Below are 17,963 nucleotides of genomic sequence, written 5' to 3' on the forward strand. Positions count from 1 at the left end.
CTTGTTTGGCAATGTGTAAAGCGAAAGTGTTTCTCCCGTGGGGGAATGACGCGACCGGCCAGTGTAGCACGCAGGCCTTTCGAACAGCCAGAGGTTTATCTGGAGCAGTCCATTGGTGGGGCAGAGATGGGGGCCCCATTGCCATGCCTGCTGTGCTGCCGTGGCCAGACACTGTTCCCTTTCAGGTTTCCAAGTCCCCTCGCATGGCAGAGGTCTTCCGTTGAATGTCTGTCTGTGGTCCTCGGGGACCATGCCTTTGATCACTGTGAGTTATTCGGTAGTGTCACTGTGGCAGTGGAGAATTTCCAGGATGCATGGGGTGGGATCAGCATCAGCGAAGGAGACAGGCTTGTGGTCTGTCTTCCCTGGTGTTCAGTGTTCCCGTATTCTGAAGACGTTTGTGGTTTCCAGTAGGGTCGTGTCGCCCTGTGGGCTGGAGGAGGGCACGTAGGACGAGGCTTTCAAGGGTTTGAGAGTTTCCTTAGGGGTCAGGGCCGTGAACATTCAAGATGGGAGCTGCCTGAGACGTGGCTGGGCATGTGGAGTAGTCTCCGCCGTGGGGATCCGACATGGGTCATGGTGGCTGAGGCCCACCACTTCCTGTGGTGGGCATTCCCACGGGTCAATGGAAAGTGATTAGGCCTAGTTGGCGAGAAGTGGCACGTGGGCCCACGTTCGTTAGCCCCTTGAGTGGTTTCAGGCTGCATCTTGGCAGTAGACAGCTGCCGGTCGGTGTCGGCCCGACCATGGGAGTTCCCTTGCTTCCGGAAGTGCTGCGAGTGACCCCAAATGCCCATGAGATATACTGGTAGCTGACAGAGTCTCGAGGTGCACGTAGATGTCACAGCCAAGGCCCGGAGGCAGGTCTCATCCAGGCTGTGTGTTTTTGTCAGAAGGCGTGGCTGTGGGAGAGCGGGAGTCCAAGGACTATTTCAACAGCCCCTGGGGGTCAAAGAGTGCCTGCGGCCTCTTGAAGCTGACAGGTGTCTTTCTCCTTTCAGTTGGGGGTCTAACCAGGGTGCTGTGTATAAACTATTTCTTTTATTGTTGGACTCCTCTTCACAGGGCCATAGGGACACACAGAGACCAAGACGCGTATTCAGCGGCACACAGAGAAACCCACAAGCACGTCCGCATGCGCAGTCACAGTCACACATGCCCAAACGCGTGAACACACACATACAGCCTCTCACACACCGGCCAACGTATGTGCCTAACTTCCTGCAGTCGTACTATCAGACAGGCAGTCAATTCTCGGTAAGGGATAGAGGTCCTTGGGAAGCAGTTTCAGAGCTCGAGGCCAGGTAAATGTTTGTATGGATCATGTCCTCTGAGGACACCGGCCCACTTATGAAGCCTCGGTGATTTCTGTCCACTTCTCAGGTGCAGGTGCTGGGGAAGGCTGGCCGTCGGCACAAAGAAGAAGACCTTCGTGTGCTCTGATGACTGGACGTGCTAAGAAGAACTGGAAAAAGTGAGGCGGGCCCATGTCCCCGAGCATGGTCGTGGATAACTCAGGATGGTAGGTATTCAAGCACCCCAAATGTGCCATTAGGTATTAGGTTTTCCTCAGACGGGCCCAATGGCTTCAAGAGTGGATTGATTGTTCCTCTTGCTGAGTGACCTGAGGGCTGTGGATTCTCCAGGCTTTTGAGGTAGCCCAGGCTCATGGCTCCTGTACAGAGCCCCGCGCACACCCCGGTTGTGTTCTGCAGCGTCCCAGCATGTGCTTGGATCGATGATGACACCCTTGCATACATTTCTTGGAAAATCTGAACCAAATGAGTGAGAACACTCTACCGTCTCCTCATCAAAACTGAGGTTCAGCACGTTTCCTCTCTCAGGGGGAGAGGACAGTTAGGAATGAGGGCCAGCGTCCCCCGCCGACATGCATGCAAACACCACCAAAGGCTCCAGGATTGGAGGGGCTCCTGTAAGAGGGTTGACCGTGTCTGCACATAAGCTGTGTTATCTGTGAATCCAGGGTCCCTGCTGAATGGCTGTTGAGGGAATGCGAGGGGGCAGGCTCTCCTGCTGGTCTTAAGAGTCGGAGTGTGTGCTGGTATAGGCCCAGTTAGCTTGCAGTTGGGAGGTGAGTTTTGGCCAGGATCACGCATCGTGCATGCCATTTTGGGGGTTGATTCTGGAAGCCAAAATGCGCAAGCGTCCGTGGTTGGTGCCTTGAACCTCAGGCCAGGCCTGTGGATCTCCCTGTTCTTGCGTTTTTCACGGTGAGGTTCTCGAGTGCCTAGTGAGGCTGGAGCAATGGGCGGTGGTGAGCTCGGTTGGGCATCGGAGGAAAGCGGCTGAAGGATTAGGCCTCGCTGCTGCCCTTGTTTGCTTCTCTACTTTAACTCCCGGCACAGTGTTGATGCCAAGTGGGTCATCGTGGAGTGGGGACAGGAACGAGTGCTGAATTTAAACCTGCGTGGATCACTGATGGCCCGCACAGGAAGGTAAGGGAAGATGTGGACATGTCCTTTGTGATGTCGTGGAATAGGCTATCATAATTGGGTTGCAGGTGCTGGCCTCGGCTTCCCAAGGATGTGTCATGTTCGTGATTGGCTGGCATCAGCTGCCTATGGAGGGGATGGCTTTGGCAGTTCAGGTGGATGAGGTGAGGTAGGTAACTGTGTAGATTTGGAATCCCATTGCCAGAGGAAAGACACCCAAAGGGTGTCTTGCGAGACGTAAAGAAGATTGACATGGTGACGCGACTGTGCTGGCCTGCTTGGAGGATGTTTAGTTATGCGAACATCCCCTTTGGCCGCCTTGTTCCCTTGTTTCGGAATGTGCAAAGCGAAAGTGCTTCTCCCGGGGGGGCATGACTCGGCTTGCGAACAGCCATAGGTTTATCTGGAGCAGTCCATTGGGGGGACAGAGGTGGGGGCACTGTTGCGACACCAGGCGAACTGTCGTGGACAGCCACTCTGCCCATTCAAGGTTCCAGGTCCCCTCGTGTGGCAAAGGTTTTCCGTTGAAAGTCTGTCTGTGGTCCTCGGGGACAGTGCCTTTGATCACTGTGAGTTCCTCGGTTGTGTCGCTGTGGCAGTGGAGAATTGCCAGGATGCATGGGGTGGGGTGGGCATCATCCAAGCAGACAGGCTTGCGGTGTGTCTTCCCTGCTGTTCAGTGTCTCCGTGTTCGCATGATGTCTGTGGCTTCAAGTGGAGTCGAGTCGCCCTGCAGGCAGGAGGAGGGCACTTAGGACCAGGCTGTGTAGCGTTTGAGTGTTTCCTCAGTGGTCAGGGCCGCGAACCCTACCAGTTGGAAGCTTGCCTCTACGTGGCCGGGAAGGTGGCCTAATTTCCGCTGTGGGGTTCCAACCTGTGTCATGGTTGCTGAAGCCCAACACTTCCCATTGAGGGCTTCCCACGGGGTCATGGAAAGTGATTTGGTCTAGTTGGCGAGATGAGGCACTTGGGCCGAAGTCCATTAACGCCTTGAGAAGTGCCAGGCTGCATCGTGCTTTTTGGCAACTGCAGGTCAGTGTCAGCCCGCCCATGGGAGGTTACCTTGCTTCCGGGAGCACTGGGAGTGACCCCAAGGGCACATCAGATGTGCTGGTAGGTGGCAGGTTCTCCAGGTCCACATAGGTGTGACACCCACGGCCCGAGGGAGGTCTCGTCCAGTCTTTGTGCTTTGGTCAGAAGGCGTGGCTGTGGGAGAGCGGGAGTCTGTGGCCTATTTCGACAGCCTTGGGGTCAAAGTTCGCATGCGGCCTCATGAAGCTGACAGGGGTCTTTCTCCTTTCAGTTGGGGGTCCAACCAGGGTGCTGTGTATAAACTATGACGTTTACTGTTAGAGGCGTCTGCAGAGGGCCACAGGGACACCCAGAGACCAAGACACGTATTTAGCGGCACACACAGGAATCCACAAACGCATCCTCGTGCAGAGTCACAGTCACACACGCCCACACGTGTGAATACACAAATACAGCGTCTCACACACCGAGCAACGTACGTGCGTAACTTCCTTCAGTCGTGCTGTGAGACACACAATCAGTTTTCGGTAAGGGATAGTGGTACTTGGGAAGGAGGTTCCAGGCTCACGCCCAGATTATGTGTTCACAAAAATCATGTTCTCTGAGGACCCTGGTGCAATTTAGAACCCTGCGTGATTTCTGTCCACTTCTCAGGTGCAGTTGCAGCGTAAGGCTGGCTGTTGGCAGAGAAGAAGACCTTCGCATTGTCTGATGTCTGGATGTGCTAAGGAGAACTGGAAAAAGAGGGGCTGGTGCATGTTGCCGAGCATGGCTGTGGATATCTAAGGACGGTAGGCGTTCACCCATACTAAGATGTGCCATTGGATATTAGGATTTCCACAGATGGACCCAATGGTTGCAAGAGTGGATTGATTGTTGGTCCTGCTGAGTGGCCTGAGGACTGTGGATTCCCCAGGCAGTTGGAGTATTTCCAGGTCATGGCTCCTCTGCAGAGACCCACGTCCTTCCCTTTTGTGTTCTGCAGCGTCCCAGCATGTGTTTGGATCGATGATGACACCCTTATATGCATTCCTTGGAAAATCTGAACAAAATGAGTGAGAACGCTCTACCGTCTCCTCATCGAAACTGAGGTCCAGCACGTTTCCTCTCTCGGGAGTACGGGACAGTTAGGAGTGAGGGCCAACGTCCCCTGCTGACAGGCATGCAAACACCACTAAGGGCTCCAGCATTGGAGGGGCTCCTGTCTGAGGGTCGACCATGTCTGCCCATAAGCTGGGTCATCTATGAATCCCCGGTCCCTGCTAAAAGGCCGTTGAGGGAATGCAAGAGGGCAGGCTTTCCTGCTAGTCTTCAGGGTCGGAGTGTGTTCTGGTATAGACCCAGTAAGATTGCAGCTTGGAGAGGTGATTTTTGGACAGGATCACGCTTTGTGCATGCCGCTTCCGAGGTTGATTATGGAAGCCAAAATGAGCAAGCTTCCGTGGTTGGAGCCTGGAGCCTCAGGCCAGGCCTGTGGCCCTCTCTGTTGTTGTGTTTCACGCAGTGAGGTTCTTGACTGCCCGGTGTGGCTGGAGCAGTGGGCGGGCGTGGGCGGGAGTTGGGCGATGGCGGAAGGGGGCTGAAGGTTTAGGCCTCAGTGCTGCCCCTGTCAGCTCCTCTGCTGAAGTTGCCGGCACACTGTTGGCGCTAAGTGGATGTTCGTGGAGTGGGGTGTGGGTCGAGTGAAGCATTTCAGTCTGGGTGGTGGCTGCTGGCCTGGAGAGAAAGGTAAGGTATCATGAGGAAAGGTCCTGTGTGATGTTGTAGGATGGGCTGTCATCATTGGGTTGCAGGCGCTGGCCTCGGCTTCCCAAGAATGTGTCTTGTTCGTGATGGGCTGGCATAAGCTGCCTATGGAGCGGATGGCTTTGGCAGTTCAAGTGGGTGAGTTGAGGTAGGTAACTCGTGTAGAGTTGCAATCCCGTTGCCCGAGGAATGACACCCAAAGGGTGTCTTGCGGGAAGTAGGGAAGATCGACATGCTGAGGCGTCTGTGCCGGCCTCCTTGGAGGTAGTTGAGTTATGCGAACATCCCCTTTGGCCGCTTTGTTCCCTTGTTTGGCAATGTGTAAAGCGAAAGTGTTTCTCCCGTGGGGGAATGACGCGACCGGCCAGTGTAGCACGCAGGCCTTTCGAACAGCCAGAGGTTTATCTGGAGCAGTCCATTGGTGGGGCAGAGATGGGGGCCCCATTGCCATGCCTGCTGTGCTGCCGTGGCCAGACACTGTTCCCTTTCAGGTTTCCAAGTCCCCTCGCATGGCAGAGGTCTTCCGTTGAATGTCTGTCTGTGGTCCTCGGGGACCATGCCTTTGATCACTGTGAGTTATTCGGTAGTGTCACTGTGGCAGTGGAGAATTTCCAGGATGCATGGGGTGGGATCAGCATCAGCGAAGGAGACAGGCTTGTGGTCTGTCTTCCCTGGTGTTCAGTGTTCCCGTATTCTGAAGACGTTTGTGGTTTCCAGTAGGGTCGTGTCGCCCTGTGGGCTGGAGGAGGGCACGTAGGACGAGGCTTTCAAGGGTTTGAGAGTTTCCTTAGGGGTCAGGGCCGTGAACATTCAAGATGGGAGCTGCCTGAGACGTGGCTGGGCATGTGGAGTAGTCTCCGCCGTGGGGATCCGACATGGGTCATGGTGGCTGAGGCCCACCACTTCCTGTGGTGGGCATTCCCACGGGTCAATGGAAAGTGATTAGGCCTAGTTGACGAGAAGTGGCACGTGGGCCCACGTTCGTTAGCCCCTTGAGTGGTTTCAGGCTGCATCTTGGCAGTAGACAGCTGCCGGTCGGTGTCGGCCCGACCATGGGAGTTCCCTTGCTTCCGGAAGTGCTGCGAGTGACCCCAAATGCCCATGAGATATACTGGTAGCTGACAGAGTCTCGAGGTGCACGTAGATGTCACAGCCAAGGCCCGGAGGCAGGTCTCGTCCAGGCTGTGTGTTTTTGTCAGAAGGCGTGGCTGTGGGAGAGCGGGAGTCCAAGGACTATTTCAACAGCCCCTGGGGGTCAAAGTGTGCCTGTGGCCTCTTGAAGCTGACAGGTGTCTTTCTCCTTTCAGTTGGGGGTCTAACCAGGGTGCTGTGTATAAACTATTTCTTTTATTGTTGGACTCCTCTTCACAGGGCCATAGGGACACACAGAGACCAAGATGCGTATTCAGCGGCACACAGAGAAACCCACAAGCACGTCCGCATGCGCAGTCACAGTCACACATGCCCAAACGCGTGAACACACACATACAGCCTCTCACACACCGGCCAACGTATGTGCCTAACTTCCTGCAGTCGTACTATCAGACAGGCAGTCAATTCTCGGTAAGGGATAGAGGTCCTGGGGAAGCAGTTTCAGAGCTCGAGGCCAGGTAAATGTTTGTATGGATCATGTCCTCTGAGGACACCGGCCCACTTATGAAGCCTCGGTGATTTCTGTCCACTTCTCAGGTGCAGGTGCTGGGGAAGGCTGGCCGTCGGCACAAAGAAGAAGACCTTCGTGTGCTCTGAAGACTGGACGTGCTAAGAAGAACTGGAAAAAGTGAGGCGGGCCCATGTCCCCGAGCATGGTCGTGGATAACTCAGGATGGTAGGTATTCAAGCACCCCAAATGTGCCATTAGGTATTAGGTTTTCCTCAGACGGGCCCAATGGCTTCAAGAGTGGATTGATTGTTCCTCTTGCTGAGTGACCTGAGGGCTGTGGATTCTCCAGGCTTTTGAGGTAGCCCAGGCTCATGGCTCCTCTACAGAGCCCCGTGCACACCCCGGTTGTGTTCTGCAGCGTCCCAGCATGTGCTTGGATCGATGATGACACCCTTGCATGCATTTCTTGGAAAATCTGAACCAAATGAGTGAGAACACTCTACCGTCTCCTCATCAAAACTGAGGTTCAGCACGTTTCCTCTCTCAGGGGGAGAGGACAGTTAGGAATGAGGGCCAGCGTCCCCCGCCGACATGCATGCAAACACCACCAAAGGCTCCAGGATTGGAGGGGCTCCTGTAAGAGGGTTGACCGTGTCTGCACATAAGCTGTGTTATCTGTGAATCCAGGGTCCCTGCTGAATGGCTGTTGAGGGAATGCGAGGGGGCAGGCTCTCCTGCTGGTCTTAAGAGTCGGAGTGTGTGCTGGTTTAGGCCCAGTTAGCTTGCAGTTGGGAGGTGAGTTTTGGCCAGGATCACGCATCGTGCATGCCATTTTGGGGGTTGATTCTGGAAGCCAAAATGCGCAAGCGTCCGTGGTTGGTGCCTTGAACCTCAGGCCAGGCCTGTGGATTTCCCTGTTCTTGCGTTTTTCACGGTGAGGTTCTCGAGTGCCTAGTGAGGCTGGAGCAATGGGCGGTGGTGAGCTCGGTTGGGCATCGGAGGAAAGCGGCTGAAGGATTCGGCCTCGCTGCTGCCCTTGTTTGCTTCTCTACTTTAACTCCCGGCACAGTGTTGATGCCAAGTGGGTCATCGTGGAGTGGGGACAGGAACGAGTGCTGAATTTAAACCTGCGTGGATCACTGATGGGCCGCACAGGAAGGTAAGGGAAGATGTGGACATGTCCTTTGTGATGTCGTGGAATAGGCTATCATAATTGGGTTGCAGGTGCTGGCCTCGGCTTCCCAAGGATGTGTCATGTTCGTGATTGGCTGGCATCAGCTGCCTATGGAGGGGATGGCTTTGGCAGTTCAGGTGGATGAGGTGAGGTAGGTAACTGTGTAGATTTGGAATCCCATTGCCAGAGGAAAGACACCCAAAGGGTGTCTTGCGAGACGTAAAGAAGATTGACATGGTGACGCGACTGTGCTGGCCTGCTTGGAGGATGTTTAGTTATGCGAACATCCCCTTTGGCCGCCTTGTTCCCTTGTTTCGGAATGTGCAAATCGAAAGTGCTTCTCCCGGGGGGGCATGACTCGGCTTGCGAACAGCCATAGGTTTATCTGGAGCAGTCCATTGGGGGGACAGAGGTGGGGGCACTGTTGCGACACCAGGCGAACTGTCGTGGACAGCCACTGTGCCCTTTCAAGGTTCCAGGTCCCCTCGTGTGGCAAAGGTTTTCCGTTGAAAGTCTGTCTGTGGTCCTCGGGGACAGTGCCTTTGATCACTGTGAGTTCCTCGGTTGTGTCGCTGTGGCAGTGGAGAATTGCCAGGATGCATGGGGTGGGGTGGGCATCATCCAAGCAGACAGGCTTGCGGTGTGTCTTCCCTGCTGTTCAGTGTCTCCGTGTTCGCATGATGTCTGTGGCTTCAAGTAGAGTCGAGTCGCCCTGCAGGCAGGAGGAGGGCACTTAGGACGAGGCTGTGTAGCGTTTGAGTGTTTCCTCAGTGGTCAGGGCCGCGAACCCTACCAGTTGGAAGCTTGCCTCTACGTGGCCGGGAAGGTGGCCTAATTTCCGCTGTGGGGTTCCAACCTGTGTCATGGTTGCTGAAGCCCAACACTTCCCATTGAGGGCTTCCCACGGGGTCATGGAAAGTGATTTGGTCTAGTTGGCGAGATGAGGCACTTGGGCCGAAGTCCATTAACGCCTTGAGAAGTGCCAGGCTGCATCGTGCTTTTTGGCAACTGCAGGTCAGTGTCAGCCCGCCCATGGGAGGTTACCTTGCTTCCGGGAGCACTGGGAGTGACCCCAAGGGCACATCAGATGTGCTGGTAGGTGGCAGGTTCTCCAGGTCCACATAGGTGTGACACCCACGGCCGGGAGGGAGGTCTCGTCCAGTCTTTGTGCTTTGGTCAGAAGGCGTGGCTGTGGGAGAGCGGGAGTCTGTGGCCTATTTCGACAGCCTTGGGGTCAAAGTTCGCATGCGGCCTCATGAAGCTGACAGGGGTCTTTCTCCTTTCAGTTGGGGGTCCAACCAGGGTGCTGTGTATAAACTATGACGTTTACTGTTAGAGGCGTCTGCAGAGGGCCACAGGGACACCCAGAGACCAAGACGCGTATTTAGCGGCACACACAGGAATCCACAAACGCATCCTCGTGCAGAGTCACAGTCACACACGCCCACACGTGTGAATACACAAATACAGCGTCTCACACACCGAGCAACGTACGTGCGTAACTTCCTTCAGTCGTGCTGTGAGACACACAATCAGTTTTCGGTAAGGGATAGTGGTACTTGGGAAGGAGGTTCCAGGCTCACGCCCAGATTATGTGTTCACAAAAATCATGTTCTCTGAGGACCCTGGTGCAATTTAGAAACCTGCGTGATTTCTGTCCACTTCTCAGGTGCAGTTGCAGCGTAAGGCTGGCTGTTGGCAGAGAAGAAGACCTTCGCATTGTCTGATGTCTGGATGTGCTAAGGAGAACTGGAAAAAGAGGGGCTGGTGCATGTTGCCGAGCATGGCTGTGGATATCTAAGGACGGTAGGCATTCACCCATACTAAGATGTGCCATTGGATATTAGGATTTCCACAGATAGACCCAATATTTGCAAGAGTGGATTGATTCTTTTTCCTGCTGAGTGGCCTGAGGACTGTGGATTCCCCAGGCAGTTGGAGTATTTCCAGGTCATGGCTCCTCTGCAGAGACCCACGGCCTTCCCTTTTGTGTTCTGCAGCGTCCCAGCATGTGTTTGGATCGATGATGACACCCTTATATGCATTCCTTGGAAAATCTGAACAAAATGAGTGAGAACGCTCTACCGTCTCCTCATCGAAACTGAGGTCCAGCACGTTTCCTCTCTCGGGAGTACGGGACAGTTAGGAGTGAGGGCCAACGTCCCCTGCTGACAGGCATGCAAACACCACTAAGGGCTCCAGCATTGGAGGGGCTCCTGTCTGAGGGTCGACCATGTCTGCCCATAAGCTGGGTCATCTATGAATCCCCGGTCCCTGCTAAAAGGCCGTTGAGGGAATGCAAGAGGGCAGGCTTTCCTGCTAGTCTTCAGGGTCGGAGTGTGTTCTGGTATAGACCCAGTAAGATTGCAGCTTGGAGAGGTGATTTTTGGACAGGATCACGCTTTGTGCATGCCGCTTCCGAGGTTGATTATGGAAGCCAAAATGAGCAAGCTTCCGTGGTTGGAGCCTGGAGCCTCAGGCCAGGCCTGTGGCCCTCTCTGTTGTTGTGTTTCACGCAGTGAGGTTCTTGACTGCCCGGTGTGGCTGGAGCAGTGGGGGGGCGTGGGCGGGAGTTGGGCGATGGCGGAAGGGGGCTGAAGGTTTAGGCCTCAGTGCTGCCCCTGTCAGCTCCTCTGCTGAAGTTGCCGGCACACTGTTGGCGCTAAGTGGATGTTCGTGGAGTGGGGTGTGGGTCGAGTGAAGCATTTCAGTCTGGGTGGTGGCTGCTGGCCTGGAGAGAAAGGTAAGGTATCATGAGGAAAGGTCCTGTGTGATGTTGTAGGATGGGCTGTCATCATTGGGTTGCAGGCGCTGGCCTCGGCTTCCCAAGAATGTGTCTTGTTCGTGATGGGCTGGCATAAGCTGCCTATGGAGCGGATGGCTTTGGCAGTTCAAGTGGGTGAGTTGAGGTAGGTAACTCGTGTAGAGTTGCAATCCCGTTGCCCGAGGAATGACACCCAAAGGGTGTCTTGCGGGAAGTAGGGAAGATCGACATGCTGAGGCGTCTGTGCCGGCCTCCTTGGAGGTAGTTGAGTTATGCGAACATCCCCTTTGGCCGCTTTGTTCCCTTGTTTGGCAATGTGTAAAGCGAAAGTGTTTCTCCCGTGGGGGAATGACGCGACCGGCCAGTGTAGCACGCAGGCCTTTCGAACAGCCAGAGGTTTATCTGGAGCAGTCCATTGGTGGGGCAGAGATGGGGGCCCCATTGCCATGCCTGCTGTGCTGCCGTGGCCAGACACTGTTCCCTTTCAGGTTTCCAAGTCCCCTCGCATGGCAGAGGTCTTCCGTTGAATGTCTGTCTGTGGTCCTCGGGGACCATGCCTTTGATCACTGTGAGTTATTCGGTAGTGTCACTGTGGCAGTGGAGAATTTCCAGGATGCATGGGGTGGGATCAGCATCAGCGAAGGAGACAGGCTTGTGGTCTGTCTTCCCTGGTGTTCAGTGTTCCCGTATTCTGAAGACGTTTGTGGTTTCCAGTAGGGTCGTGTCGCCCTGTGGGCTGGAGGAGGGCACGTAGGACGAGGCTTTCAAGGGTTTGAGAGTTTCCTTAGGGGTCAGGGCCGTGAACATTCAAGATGGGAGCTGCCTGAGACGTGGCTGGGCATGTGGAGTAGTCTCCGCCGTGGGGATCCGACATGGGTCATGGTGGCTGAGGCCCACCACTTCCTGTGGTGGGCATTCCCACGGGTCAATGGAAAGTGATTAGGCCTAGTTGGCGAGAAGTGGCACGTGGGCCCACGTTCGTTAGCCCCTTGAGTGGTTTCAGGCTGCATCTTGGCAGTAAACAGCTGCCGGTCGGTGTCGGCCCGACCATGGGAGTTCCCTTGCTTCCGGAAGTGCTGCGAGTGACCCTAAATGCCCATGAGATATACTGGTAGCTGACAGAGTCTCGAGGTGCACGTAGATGTCACAGCCAAGGCCCGGAGGCAGGTCTCGTCCAGGCTGTGTGTTTTTGTCAGAAGGCGTGGCTGTGGGAGAGCGGGAGTCCAAGGACTATTTCAACAGCCCCTGGGGGTCAAAGTGTGCCTGTGGCCTCTTGAAGCTGACAGGGGTCTTTCTCCCTTCAGTTGGGGGTCTAACCAGGGTGCTGTGTATAAACTATTTCTTTTATTGTTGGACTCCTCTTCACAGGGCCATAGGGACACACAGAGACCAAGACGCGTATTCAGCGGCACACAGAGAAACCCACAAGCACGTCCGCATGCGCAGTCACAGTCACACATGCCCAAACGCGTGAACACACACATACAGCCTCTCACACACCGGCCAACGTATGTGCCTAACTTCCTGCAGTCGTACTATCAGACAGGCAGTCAATTCTCGGTAAGGGATAGAGGTCCTGGGGAAGCAGTTTCAGAGCTCGAGGCCAGGTAAATGTTTGTATGGATCATGTCCTCTGAGGACACCGGCCCACTTATGAAGCCTCGGTGATTTCTGTCCACTTCTCAGGTGCAGGTGCTGGGGAAGGCTGGCCGTCGGCACAAAGAAGAAGACCTTCGTGTGCTCTGATGACTGGACGTGCTAAGAAGAACTGGAAAAAGTGAGGAGGGCCCATGTCCCCGAGCATGGTCGTGGATAACTCAGGATGGTAGGTATTCAAGCACCCCAAATGTGCCATTAGGTATTAGGTTTTCCTCAGACGGGCCCAATGGCTTCAAGAGTGGATTGATTGTTCCTCTTGCTGAGTGACCTGAGGGCTGTGGATTCTCCAGGCTTTTGAGGTAGCCCAGGCTCATGGCTCCTGTACAGAGCCCCGCGCACACCCCGGTTGTGTTCTGCAGCGTCCCAGCATGTGCTTGGATCGATGATGACACCCTTGCATGCATTTCTTGGAAAATCTGAACCAAATGAGTGAGAACACTCTACCGTCTCCTCATCGAAACTGAGGTTCAGCACGTTTCCTCTCTCAGGGGGAGAGGACAGTTAGGAATGAGGGCCAGCGTCCCCCGCCGACATGCATGCAATCACCACCAAGGGCTCCAGGATTGGAGGGGCTCCTGTCTGAGTGTTGACCTTGTCTGCACATAAGCTGTGTTATCTGTGAATCCCGGGTCCCTGCTGAATGGCTGTTGAGGGAATGCGAGGGGGCAGGCTCTCCTGCTGGTCTTAAGAGTCGGAGTGTGTGCTGGTCTAGGCCCAGTTAGCTTGCAGTTGGGAGGTGAGTTTTGGCCAGGATCACGCATCGTGCATGCCATTTTGGGGGTTGATTCTAGAAGCCAAAATGAGCAAGCGTCCGTGGTTGGTGCCTTGAACCTCAGGCCAGGCCTGTGGATCTCCCTGTTCTTGCGTTTTTCACGGTGAGGTTCTCGAGTGCCTAGTGAGGCTGGAGCAATGGGCCGGGGTGAGCTCGGTTGGGCATCGGAGGAAAGCGGCTGAAGGATTAGGCCTCGCTGCTGCCCTTGTTTGCTTCTCTACTTTAACTCCCGGCACAGTGTTGATGCCAAGCGGGTCATCGTGGAGTGGGGACAGGAACGAGTGCTGAATTTAAACCTGCGTGGATCACTGATGGCCCGCACAGGAAGGTAAGGGAAGATGTGGACATGTCCTTTGTGATGTCGTGGAATAGGCTATCATAATTGGGTTGCAGGTGCTGGCCTCGGCTTCCCAAGGATGTGTCATGTTCGTGATTGGCTGGCATCAGCTGCCTATGGAGGGGATGGCTTTGGCAGTTCAGGTGGATGAGGTGAGGTAGGTAACTGTGTAGATTTGGAATCCCATTGCCAGAGGAAAGACACCCAAAGGGTGTCTTGCGAGACGTAAAGAAGATTGACATGGTGACGCGTCTGTGCTGGCCTCCTTGGAGGATGTTTAGTTATGCGAACATCCCCTTTGGCCGCCTTGTTCCCTTGTTTGGGAATGTGCAAAGCGAAAGTGCTTCTCCCGGGGTGGCATGACTCGGCTTGCGAACAGCCATAGTTTTATCTGGAGCAGTCCATTGGGGGGACAGAGGTGGGGGCACTGTTGCGACACCAGGCAAACTGTCGTGGACAGCCACTGTGCCCTTTCAAGGTTCCAGGTCCCCTCGTGTGGCAAAGGTTTTCCGTTGAAAGTCTGTCTGTGGCCCTCGGGGACAGTGCCTTTGGTCACTGTGAGTTCCTCGGTTGTGTCGCTGTGGCAGTGGAGAATTGCCAGGATGCATGGGGTGGGGTGGGCATCATCAAAGCAGACAGGCTTGCGGTGTGTCTTCCCTGCTGTTCAGTGTCTCCGTGTTCGCATGATGTCTGTGGCTTCAAGTAGAGTCGAGTCGCCCTGCAGGCAGGAGGAGGGCACTTAGGACGAGGCTGTGTAGCTTTTGAGTGTTTCCTCAGTGGTCAGGGCCGCGAACCCTACCAGTTGGAAGCTTGCCTATACGTGACCGGGAAGGTGGCCTAATTTCCGCTGTGGGGTTCCAACCTGTGTCATGGTTGCTGAAGCCCAACACTTCCCATTGAGGGCTTTCCACGGGGTCATGGAAAGTGATTTGGTCTAGTTGGCGAGATGAGGCACTTGGGCCAAAGTCCATTAACGCCTTGAGAAGTGCCAGGCTGCATCGTGCTTTTTGGCAACTGCAGGTCAGTGTCAGCCCGCCCATGGGAGGTTACCTTGCTTCCGGGAGCACTGGGAGTGACCTCAAGGGCACATCAGATGTGCTGGTAGGTGGCAGGATCTCCGGGTCCACATAGGTGTGACACCCACGGCCGGGAGGGAGGTCTCGTCCAGTCTTTGTGCTTTGGTCAGAAGGCGTGGCTGTGGGAGAGCGGGAGTCTGTGGCCTATTTCGACAGCCTTGGGGTCAAAGTTCGCATGCGGCCTCATGAAGCTGACAGGGGTCTTTCTCCTTTCAGTTGGGGTCCAACCAGGGTGCTGTGTATAAACTATGACGTTTACTGTTAGAGGCGTCTGCAGAGGGCCACAGGGACACCCAGAGACCAAGACGCGTATTTAGCGGCACACACAGGAATCCACAAACGCATCCTCGTGCAGAGTCACAGTCACACACGCCCACACGTGTGAATACACAAATACAGCGTCTCACACACCGAGCAACGTACGTGCGTAACTTCCTTCAGTCGTGCTGTGAGACACACAATCAGTTTTCGGTAAGGGATAGTGGTACTTGGGAAGGAGGTTCCAGGCTCACGCCCAGATTATGTGTTCACAAAAATCATGTTCTCTGAGGACCCTGGTGCAATTTAGAAACCTGCGTGATTTCTGTCCACTTCTCAGGTGCAGTTGCAGCGTAAGGCTGGCTGTTGGCAGAGAAGAAGACCTTCGCATTGTCTGATGTCTGGATGTGCTAAGGAGAACTGGAAAAAGAGGGGCTGGTGCATGTTGCCGAGCATGGCTGTGGATATCTAAGGACGGTAGGCGTTCACCCATACTAAGATGTGCCATTGGATATTAGGATTTCCACAGATGGACCCAATGGTTGCAAGAGTGGATTGATTGTTGGTCCTGCTGAGTGGCCTGAGGACTGTGGATTCCCCAGGCAGTTGGAGTATTTCCAGGTCATGGCTCCTCTGCAGAGACCCACGTCCTTCCCTTTTGTGTTCTGCAGCGTCCCAGCATGTGTTTGGATCGATGATGACACCCTTATATGCATTCCTTGGAAAATCTGAACAAAATGAGTGAGAACGCTCTACCGTCTCCTCATCGAAACTGAGGTCCAGCACGTTTCCTCTCTCGGGAGTACGGGACAGTTAGGAGTGAGGGCCAACGTCCCCTGCTGACAGGCATGCAAACACCACTAAGGGCTCCAGCATTGGAGGGGCTCCTGTCTGAGGGTCGACCATGTCTGCCCATAAGCTGGGTCATCTATGAATCCCCGGTCCCTGCTAAAAGGCCGTTGAGGGAATGCAAGAGGGCAGGCTTTCCTGCTAGTCTTCAGGGTCGGAGTGTGTTCTGGTATAGACCCAGTAAGATTGCAGCTTGGAGAGGTGATTTTTGGACAGGATCACGCTTTGTGCATGCCGCTTCCGAGGTTGATTATGGAAGCCAAAATGAGCAAGCTTCCGTGGTTGGAGCCTGGAGCCTCAGGCCAGGCCTGTGGCCCTCTCTGTTGTTGTGTTTCACGCAGTGAGGTTCTTGACTGCCCGGTGTGGCTGGAGCAGTGGGCGGGCGTGGGCGGGAGTTGGGCGATGGCGGAAGGGGGCTGAAGGTTTAGGCCTCAGTGCTGCCCCTGTCAGCTCCTCTGCTGAAGTTGCCGGCACACTGTTGGCGCTAAGTGGATGTTCGTGGAGTGGGGTGTGGGTCGAGTGAAGCATTTCAGTCTGGGTGGTGGCTGCTGGCCTGGAGAGAAAGGTAAGGTATCATGAGGAAAGGTCCTGTGTGATGTTGTAGGATGGGCTGTCATCATTGGGTTGCAGGCGCTGGCCTCGGCTTCCCAAGAATGTGTCTTGTTCGTGATGGGCTGGCATAAGCTGCCTATGGAGCGGATGGCTTTGGCAGTTCAAGTGGGTGAGTTGAGGTAGGTAACTCGTGTAGAGTTGCAATCCCGTTGCCCGAGGAATGACACCCAAAGGGTGTCTTGCGGGAAGTAGGGAAGATCGACATGCTGAGGCGTCTGTGCCGGCCTCCTTGGAGGTAGTTGAGTTATGCGAACATCCCCTTTGGCCGCTTTGTTCCCTTGTTTGGCAATGTGTAAAGCGAAAGTGTTTCTCCCGTGGGGGAATGACGCGACCGGCCAGTGTAGCACGCAGGCCTTTCGAACAGCCAGAGGTTTATCTGGAGCAGTCCATTGGTGGGGCAGAGATGGGGGCCCCATTGCCATGCCTGCTGTGCTGCCGTGGCCAGACACTGTTCCCTTTCAGGTTTCCAAGTCCCCTCGCATGGCAGAGGTCTTCCGTTGAATGTCTGTCTGTGGTCCTCGGGGACCATGCCTTTGATCACTGTGAGTTATTCGGTAGTGTCACTGTGGCAGTGGAGAATTTCCAGGATGCATGGGGTGGGATCAGCATCAGCGAAGGAGACAGGCTTGTGGTCTGTCTTCCCTGGTGTTCAGTGTTCCCGTATTCTGAAGACGTTTGTGGTTTCCAGTAGGGTCGTGTCGCCCTGTGGGCTGGAGGAGGGCACGTAGGACGAGGCTTTCAAGGGTTTGAGAGTTTCCTTAGGGGTCAGGGCCGTGAACATTCAAGATGGGAGCTGCCTGAGACGTGGCTGGGCATGTGGAGTAGTCTCCGCCGTGGGGATCCGACATGGGTCATGGTGGCTGAGGCCCACCACTTCCTGTGGTGGGCATTCCCACGGGTCAATGGAAAGTGATTAGGCCTAGTTGGCGAGAAGTGGCACGTGGGCCCACGTTCGTTAGCCCCTTGAGTGGTTTCAGGCTGCATCTTGGCAGTCGACAGCTGCCGGTCGGTGTCGGCCCGACCATGGGAGTTCCCTTGCTTCCGGAAGTGCTGCGAGTGACCCCAAATGCCCATCAGATATACTGGTAGCTGACAGAGTCTCGAGGTGCACGTAGATGTCACAGCCAAGGCCCGGAGGCAGGTCTCGTCCAGGCTGTGTGTTTTTGTCAGAAGGCGTGGCTGTGGGAGAGCGGGAGTCCAAGGACTATTTCAACAGCCCCTGGGGGTCAAAGTGTGCCTGTGGCCTCTTGAAGCTGACAGGTGTCTTTCTCCTTTCAGTTGGGGGTCTAACCAGGGTGCTGTGTATAAACTATTACTTTTATTGTTGGACTCCTCTTCACAGGGCCATAGGGACACACAGAGACCAAGATGCGTATTCAGCGGCACACAGAGAAACCCACAAGCACGTCCGCATGCGCAGTCACAGTCACACATGCCCAAACGCGTGAACACACACATACAGCCTCTCACACACCGGCCAACGTATGTGCCTAACTTCCTGCAGTCGTACTATCAGACAGGCAGTCAATTCTCGGTAAGGGATAGAGGTCCTGGGGAAGCAGTTTCAGAGCTCGAGGCCAGGTAAATGTTTGTATGGATCATGTCCTCTGAGGACACCGGCCCACTTA

General features: G+C 55.0%; 6 non-coding genes across 6 annotated transcripts; all 6 read left to right on the forward strand.

The window, feature by feature from the left end:
• The first annotated feature begins 1,732 nt into the window (after positions 1–1,732).
• On the forward strand, positions 1,733–1,825 carry LOC137750035 (small nucleolar RNA SNORD116). Its single transcript, XR_011070351.1, has one exon. It is a non-coding gene; the product is annotated as a small nucleolar RNA SNORD116 (small nucleolar RNA).
• A 2,662-nt stretch (positions 1,826–4,487) lies between these two features.
• LOC137753475 (small nucleolar RNA SNORD116) lies at positions 4,488–4,580 on the forward strand. The gene has a single exon (XR_011071490.1). It is a non-coding gene; the product is annotated as a small nucleolar RNA SNORD116 (small nucleolar RNA).
• A 2,689-nt stretch (positions 4,581–7,269) lies between these two features.
• Positions 7,270–7,362, forward strand: LOC137750054 (small nucleolar RNA SNORD116). Its single transcript, XR_011070355.1, has one exon. It is a non-coding gene; the product is annotated as a small nucleolar RNA SNORD116 (small nucleolar RNA).
• A 2,663-nt stretch (positions 7,363–10,025) lies between these two features.
• Positions 10,026–10,118, forward strand: LOC137753479 (small nucleolar RNA SNORD116). Its single transcript, XR_011071491.1, has one exon. It is a non-coding gene; the product is annotated as a small nucleolar RNA SNORD116 (small nucleolar RNA).
• A 2,689-nt stretch (positions 10,119–12,807) lies between these two features.
• LOC137778817 (small nucleolar RNA SNORD116) lies at positions 12,808–12,900 on the forward strand. Its single transcript, XR_011077013.1, has one exon. It is a non-coding gene; the product is annotated as a small nucleolar RNA SNORD116 (small nucleolar RNA).
• A 2,662-nt stretch (positions 12,901–15,562) lies between these two features.
• LOC137753485 (small nucleolar RNA SNORD116) lies at positions 15,563–15,655 on the forward strand. The gene has a single exon (XR_011071493.1). It is a non-coding gene; the product is annotated as a small nucleolar RNA SNORD116 (small nucleolar RNA).
• Positions 15,656–17,963: the final 2,308 nt, after the last annotated feature.

Source organism: Eschrichtius robustus, chromosome 1 (assembly GCF_028021215.1).
Source record: "Eschrichtius robustus isolate mEscRob2 chromosome 1, mEscRob2.pri, whole genome shotgun sequence".
In the NCBI taxonomy this organism is placed as follows: domain Eukaryota; kingdom Metazoa; phylum Chordata; class Mammalia; order Artiodactyla; family Eschrichtiidae; genus Eschrichtius; species Eschrichtius robustus.